The following is a 7,954-nucleotide window of genomic DNA, read 5'->3' on the forward strand; positions in this document are numbered from 1 at the left end:
CGATGGGGGCCATATCCAATTCGGCCCCCAGCCGGATACCATCCCGGAGACCTATACAGCTCCGGAGCCAAGCAAGCAGCCTCCTCCCAATGGAGGAGGTGCGCCTATTCTACCGGTGACCTCTGTCCATCCAGAGGCACCGTCTAACCTGCTAGAAGCGCTACGAGGCGCTTCCATTGTGGAGGAACACTGTATCCTTATTGGTACGGTGGTTGAGAGGGTTCAGTCCGTTAAGAGCGGACTGACCGAAGCCTGCACCAGCCTGCTGACAGACTTTGAGGTAAGTGACGCAAAAAAGAAAGTCATAGTATAGACAGTAGCCCCTGAGACATTGTTCGGTGTTCGAAAAGAAAAGCCGGACAGAGGATCAAGTAATTTTCGCGGGAAACTAACTAAATATGTCTTATGTGAAGAAGCAGGCGTCGTTACTGGCCGCAACCTCTCATGCTGCTGAGGTCTCCAGACTAAAGCAGAGTCTGGAGCGGGCCGAGGAGGAGATCGGCCGTGTAAAAAAGCAACTGGAGGACAAGCAAGGTATGTGATGACCTTATGTATATCCGGAAAGGATGAATGTCTTGTGCTGACCATAGTGCCATGATATATGTAGGAGCGGCGACTAAGGTGGAAACCCTCAAGAAAGCGCTAGCCGAGGCCAAGAAGAAAGCGGCAGAGGAGCAAGCCGCCCGTGAAAAACATGAGGCCAGGGTTTGTGAGGTCCAGCAGGAGCTCTAGGACGTCGTCAAGAAATGCGAGTCCTTGGAGCACGACATTGCGGATCAAGAGATCGAACTCGCCAAGGCTCGCGAGAGCGCACAACAGGCCCGAGTTGAAGCCCAGGGCGCCCTCCAGGAAATCCAGGAGGCCAAGAAAATCGCGGCGGGTAAGGCTTTTATTATGCAAAGCAAGTATGTGAAGAAGAGGTATCTCTTACTAACCCGGGTTTGGAGTTCCCCAAAGGCGTTTGCGGATCTGCCACACAGTGTTTCTGACGCTGCGGAATTCTTCCGAGCCGAAGAGGGGAGCTCAATGGAGAAGCTGTTCTGGTCGCAATACCTTGCGCCAGAACATCCGGTGCCCTTTAGCGATCAGCTAAAACAACTGGTCGAACTACATAGGGTGGCACAACTGGCCATGAAGGACTTAATAATCCGGCTGTGGCCTACCGAAGCCATACCCAGCAGCTTCGGGCTCGTGAAGCGGCTGGTCAATGCCTACCCCCGACTTGACGCCATCAAGCGGTCAGTATATATCGAAGGTGCGCGGATGGCCTTCGCCCGTGTCAAGGTGTAGTGGGCGAAGATGAATGCCGTCAAGCTCGCAACTGAGGGACCGCCTGAGGGCAAGGAGCACCGCACGCCCGAGCGTTATTTTAGCGATGTCCTGGAGGGATCCCGCATTGTAGCGGAGCAATGTGCGAAAGATGTAATCTTTGAATGAATACATTCATGTTATCTCGCCCTGTATTGTGAAACAAAGTCGATTATGTAATATAATAATTGTTTAAGATTTTACCTCCTGTGCGGCTGTTTTTATGAAATCTGAGAGTTGTCCAGCCGTCGGCTTCAGCCCCCACGTAGGTAGTACGGGGATGTTCGGGATGGAATCTAAACACTCTTGATCCAATTGTTTGGTCCTTGAAGGAGGTGTTTAGCGCAAAGAACCAGGCAGTCGGACTATGTGGCTTTATCACCCTCACTTAGCCAGAGGAGTTTGACAATAAAAATTTAGGCGCAGCCCCTAGTATCCGAGCTAGGGTGCTGTAAACACCTGATCGGGTAAGAATCGATTCATCGCATAATGCGGAAAAAATCTCTAAGGATTTGAAACCTCCGAAGAGCTGACCGGCTCATGCCGCATCATGACAGTCAGTTTTCGGCTTTCTCTACTAAGGTGCTCATCCAGATAAACCAGGACACAATCGCAGTTGTTCTCCCTTTACTACCCTAGCCGATATAGCGGAACGTAAGGTAGTAAGCACAGGAGCCGGGCAACCCAACTATTGACCAAAGACATGATTCGGAGCCAATGCATATAGTGCTAAATTCGGGGTGCCGAACTATACTGTAAAAAGTGTTCGGACTTTGTTGTCGTATTATGGGGCGCGATGAAGCCCCTGGCGTATTGAAGCGTACCACAGTGTACGGGTGCGATCAAAAAAAAGATAGGTAGCAAGCTAGTGTCGCAGAAGTTGGGCCGCAAACTGTTTCCATTATAGTTTTATTAATACATCAAAGCATATTTGTACAAGTAATGCAATAAGCAACAGGACTATTTAATAAGCCACAACCAAGGGAGAGCTGCGTGTGGGTCCTGAAAACAGGTAGAGTGATCGTTAAAGAAACCACCTAGAAATTCGCTTATACGACAATGCTTCTTGCCGTCTTGGTGTCTCTATCCTTTCGAAAGGATCGGTGATCAGGCCGTCAGAAAAATCCTGCGGAAAAGAAACCTGAAAAGGATAAAAGAGAAAAAGTGAAAGGACGTGTGTCCAGGAGAGGTCGAGCCGTATTATGGATCACAATCGAGTTATGCCTCCGTCGATGCCCATGGTATTTTGAGTGCGTAATTATGTACGTGCGGCACGAGCGCTGCCGTTTGATCGGGATTGGGATGGAGGCCGAATTGCTAGTCGAGCTCTTGACGAGTTGGACTGTCCTGCTGCAGAGTAGTTCGGACCCATTTGTCAGTGTCCAGGAGCCTGGCCGCCGAATTAAGGTTCTGCTTGAAAAGGCCACTCTGTACTTCTGCTGCCAGGGCGGCAGTGTACTCCTCGGTACGGAGGGAGCGCTCCGTGTTTCCATTAACTGTTATGACACCGCATGGTCCGGGCATCTTGAGCTTGAGATAAGCATAGTGTGGCACCGCATTGAATCGAGCAAATGCGGTTCGTCCGTGCAGTGCGTGATAGCTGCTGCGGAAGGGGACGATATCGAAGATCAACTCTTCGCTTTGGAAGTTGTCCGGAGATCTGAAGGCAACCTCCATTGTGATTGAGCCCGTACAGCGGGCCTCCACACCTGGTATGACTCCTTTAAAGGTAGTTTTTGTGGGCTTGATCCTTGAGGGATCGATACCCATTTTGCACACTGTATCCTGATAGAGCAGGTTTAGGCTACTGCCGCCGTCCAATAGGACTCGTGTGAGATGGAATCCATCGATGATTTGGTCGAGGACCAGTGCGGCTGAACCGCCATGACGGATACTGGTCGGATGGTCCCTGCAATTGAAGGTGATCGGGCAGGACGACCATGGGTTGAACTTTTGGGGCGACTGGCTCCATCGCGTAGATGTCCCTGAGCACGCGCTTGCGCTCCCTCTTGGGGATATGAGTAGCGTATATCATGTTCACCATTTTAACCTGAAGGGGAAACTTCTTCTGTCCCCCTGCGTTCGGTGGACGGGACTGCTCGTCATCGTCCTCGCTTTGCGACCCCTTCTCCTTGTGCTCGGCATTTAACTTGCCGTCCTGTTTAAAGACCCAACAGTCTCTGTTGGTATGATTGGCTGGTTTATCGGGGGTGTCGTGGATCTGGCATGGACGATCCAGTATGCGGTCCAAGCTGGAAGAGCCCGGATTTTTCCTTTTGTATGGCTTCTTCCGCTGAGGTGTGAAGGCTGCCATAGACTTCGGCTTTTCCTGCCCGAGGTGTCGGGAGAGCCATTCGTCGTGGATGTTATGCTTAAAGGACGCTAGGGCTTCGGCATCCGGACAGTCGATGATCTGGTTCTTTTTAGTTAAGAACCTAGTCCATAATTTCCTGGCTGACTCTCCGGGCTGTTGGACTATATAACTTAAATCATCTGCATCCGGAGGTCGGACGTATGTACCTTGGAAGTTGTCGCAGAAGGCGTCTTCCAGGTCCTCCTAGCTGCCAATGGAGTTTTCAGGCAGGATGTTTAACCAGTGTCGAGATGGTCCCTTGAGTTTTAGTGGGAGGTATTTGATGGCATGAAGATCATCGCCGCGGGCCATATGAATATGGAGAATAAAATCCTCAATCCACACCGTGGGGTCTGTTGTCCCATCATATGATTTGATGTTCACGGGTTTAAACCCTTCTAGGAATTCGTGATCCATTACTTCGTCAGTGAAGCAAAGGGGGTGTGCGGCGCCTCTATATCGGGCCATGTCGCGACGTAGTTCGGATGGAGTCCGTCTGTGGTTTTCGGCCCGGGCATGATTATGCTTGTCGCGTCCGGCTAGGTAGTCATCGTCACGTGTCGGGGCGTGCCCCCGCGATTCGTAGATCGATCTGGTCTGTCCTACTCTACTATCCAGGTCCTGCCGCAGGTCATATGTATATCCCCGAGCTGTTTTATCTTTGCCTTTACGGCGAGTTTGTGTGGGATGGTGTTCAGCTTGAGTTGCCACTTTGTCCCGGCCGCGTGGTGGCCGGTCAGCCGCATTACGCACTGATGGTACAGGCTCCAGCGCCTCGTCATCAAATTGAGGTAGCAATTTGCGCTTCGGGAAACTTTTGGCTGGGCGTTCGATGCCGTACTCCTCGGCTGCCAGGACATTAGTCCATCTGTCATTGAGCAGATCTTGGTCAGCTTGAAGCTGCTGCTGCTTCTTTTTCAGGCTCCTCGCAGTGGCTATTAGCCGGTGCTTAAACTGCTCCTGCTCGACGGGTCCCTCGGGCATGATAAAGTCTTCATCGCCGAGGCTCACCTCATCCTCGGAGGGTGGAAGATAGTTATTGTCCTCCGAGTCTTTGTTAACGGCCTGTTCATTGGGGCTGACTCGCCCATCTTCCCGTTCGTCCTGTTCGGAGGTTGGCTCAACGGGGTCTTCATTTTCTTCACCATCGTCCGGAGTATTGTTTTCTCTTGTGCCGGTATCGCTGTCTTTTACACGGCGTGACTTAGAGCGGCGCCGTTGACGTCGGTGTTTTGGCTGTATCTCAGGAGGTTTATTCTCAACTGGATCCCTCTCGTTGTCGCCATTGTTCTCTTTAGGTGTATCCACCATGTACACGTCGTACGAAGAAGTAGTTGTCCAGCGCCCGGTGAACGGCGGATTTTGGCCCTGCTCCTCTTCGGCATCGTCGTCCATGCCGTCGATGTCTTCGGAGCTGTAGTCGAGCGTGTCGGTTAAGTCTTCGACAGTGGCTATGAAGTGGGCGGTGGGTGGGAAGCGAAATTCTTCGTCATCATCTTCCAGTTCGAACCGGACATAGTTCAGCTGTGAGTCCCCCGCTAAGGAGAGTGTTTTTAATGAATTCAGCACATCGCCTAAAGGTGAGTGCCGGAAGATGTCCGCAGAGCTGAATTCGACGATCGATGTCCGATCAAGCTCGACGTGCGCTGACGCACGTGGTTCGGAACCTATGGCCGGAGACGAATCCGAGGTTCCGGTGATGCAGATCCCGCTCGAGGTTGGGTCTGTGTGCGGCTCCAACACCGCTGGGTATGCGGCTTCCGTGGCGGGGTTGAGCTTCCTGTCCTCGGATGGCGCGATCTGCTCCGGATCTAGGGCAAGAGTAGTTACAGGCGCTATCTCCTGGGTATGATCCGATGACAGATTTAAGTCATGTTCATCGCGGTGGCAGGGAATGGCTGCCGTGGGCACGAATCCATCAAAGATCAAGTCTCCGCGGATATCGGCACGTAGTTCAAGCTCCCAAATCTGACCTGATGGCCAGGGGCGTAGCTGTCGATCTGCTATAGACGGCCAAGCGAATCGGCCCGCAGTGCAAAGCCGCCGAATACGAAGATCTGCCCGGGGAGGAAGGCTTCCCCTTGGACAGCATTGTTGTAGATGATTAACGGGGCCATCGAAACTCTTGAAGATGACGCAGTGGAACTCTCAATGAAAGCACCAATGTCGATGTCAAAACCGGCGGATCTCGGGTAGGGGGTCCCGAATTGTGCGTCTAAGGTTGATGGTAACAGGAGACAGGGGACATGATGTTTACCCAGGTTCAGGCCCTCTCTATGGAGGTAATACCCTACTTCCTGCTCGATTGATCTTGATGAATATGAGTATTACAAGAGTTGATCTACCTCGAGATCGTAATGGCTAAAATCCTAAAAGTCTAGCCTGTATGACTATGATTATGATTCTATCCTTGCCTCTACGGACTAAGCCCTCCGGTTTATATAGACACCGGAGGGGACTAGGGTTGTACAAAGTCAGTTACAGAGAAAGGAATCTTCACATCCAGATGCCAAGCTTGCCTTCCACGCCAAGGAGAGTCCCATCCGGACACGGGTGTTAGTCTTCGGTCTTGTATCTTCACAGCCCATCAGTCCGGCCCATGTCCAACAGGCCAGACGCCCGAGGACCTCTTAGTCCAGGACTCCCTCACCGGGGGCAGTAGGGCCTACCCGTAAGTGTAGCATTTTTATCCTAGAATTATTATAAATCTTTACAGTAATCAGAATAAACTTACATTCAATGAGCCCACCCACATTCTTAATACAACGAATAGCACAACTTCCACAAAAACAAAAGAAAAGAGGAGATCATGAGACCATTAGATGAATCAAGTAGATGCTCCAGCTTGAAAGAGCTCTTCTTGGTCGATCTACCTTTGTTCCTGCTGTCAAAACAGCATGCTACGGTTGTATGAGGCTTGGAGAACAAGTTAGTCTGGTAGAGATAGATAGGTTGTTAGCTATCCTTTGTAACCGAATATGTCTCTTCCTCTTTCCTTGTATCTCATGTTTGTAATCTCAACAGCCTTGTACGCAAACTCCAGTGATCAGCTCCTGGCTATATTAACACGCACCCGTCGCCCTCAGTAGGGTACGACGTTCCATCCAGTTTTCCACATGGTATACAGAGCTCTCCTTTTCCATTACATCTAGCGTCTAGCCTTTTCCACCGAGCCGCCATGTCCTCCTCCCCCTCAAGCTACTCTCCGGCCGGCCTCAACAACCAGATCACAAAGAAGCTGACCCGCACAAATTATGTGCTCTGGCATACACAAATTACACCACAACTCCGAGGCGCGGGAGTCTTTGGCTATGCCGATGGCACCGTGAAGGATCCCGCCCCGACTATCACCACCAAGGCAACTGACGGGAAGGAGGATTCGTCGCCCAACCCCCTGCATCCGATCTGGGTCAGGGAGGACTAGCAGGTGCTGGGATATCTGCTCTTCAATTTGTTGAAGGAAGTTCTTGTGCAGGTCACCTCCATCACTCACGCGCACGATCTCTGGACAGCGCTGGCGCACATGTTCTCCTCGACGTCAATCTCTCGATCAACAACATCCACATAGCCCTTGCTAATGCACAGAAGGGGCAGCAGTGCATCGCAACATACTTCGCCCAGATGCGTTCACTGGCGGATGAACTGGTGGCTGCAGGGAAGCCGCTGGAGGACGACTAGCTGATCTCCCACATCCTCGCAGGGCTGGATATGGAGTAACAGCCGCTGGTCTCGGCGCTTGACACTCGCACCATCCCGGTCAAGCTCGATGAGCTATTTGCTCAGATGAGCAATTTCTACCAGAGGGTGGCGCTCTACCGCGACAACGACAACGGCTTCAAATCTTCAACTAATGGTGCTTCTCGCGGCCGTGGAGGTGGCGGGGGCTGTCGGTGTCAAAACCGGCGGATCTCGGGTAGGGGGTCCCAAACTGTGCGTCTAAGGTCGATGGTAACAGGAGACAGGGGACACGATGTTTACCCAGGTTCGGGCCCTCTCTATGGAGGTAATACCCTACTTCCTACTTGATTGATCTTGATCAATATGAGTATTACAAGAGTTGATCTACCACGAGATCGTAATGGCTAAACCCTAGAAGTCTAGCCTGTATGACTATGGTAATGAGTATCCATGCTATCCGGACTAAGTCCTCCGGTTTATATAGGCACCGGGAGGATCTAGGGTTACACAAGGTCGGTTACAAAGGAAAAGAATCTACATATTCGGTCGCCAAGCTTGCCTTCCACGCCAAGGAGAGTCCCATCCTGACACGGGTGCAGTCTTCGATCTTCGTAT

The 7,954-nt window shown here is 51.6% G+C and overlaps 1 pseudogene; it reads left to right on the plus strand.

Moving 5' to 3' along the window:
- Nucleotides 1–7,321: 7,321 nt before the first annotated feature.
- On the plus strand, nucleotides 7,322–7,460 carry LOC123146605 (uncharacterized; annotated as a pseudogene).
- Nucleotides 7,461–7,954: the final 494 nt, after the last annotated feature.

The sequence above is a fragment of the Triticum aestivum genome, chromosome 6D, assembly GCF_018294505.1.
Source record: "Triticum aestivum cultivar Chinese Spring chromosome 6D, IWGSC CS RefSeq v2.1, whole genome shotgun sequence".
Taxonomy (NCBI): Eukaryota; Viridiplantae; Streptophyta; class Magnoliopsida; order Poales; family Poaceae; genus Triticum; species Triticum aestivum.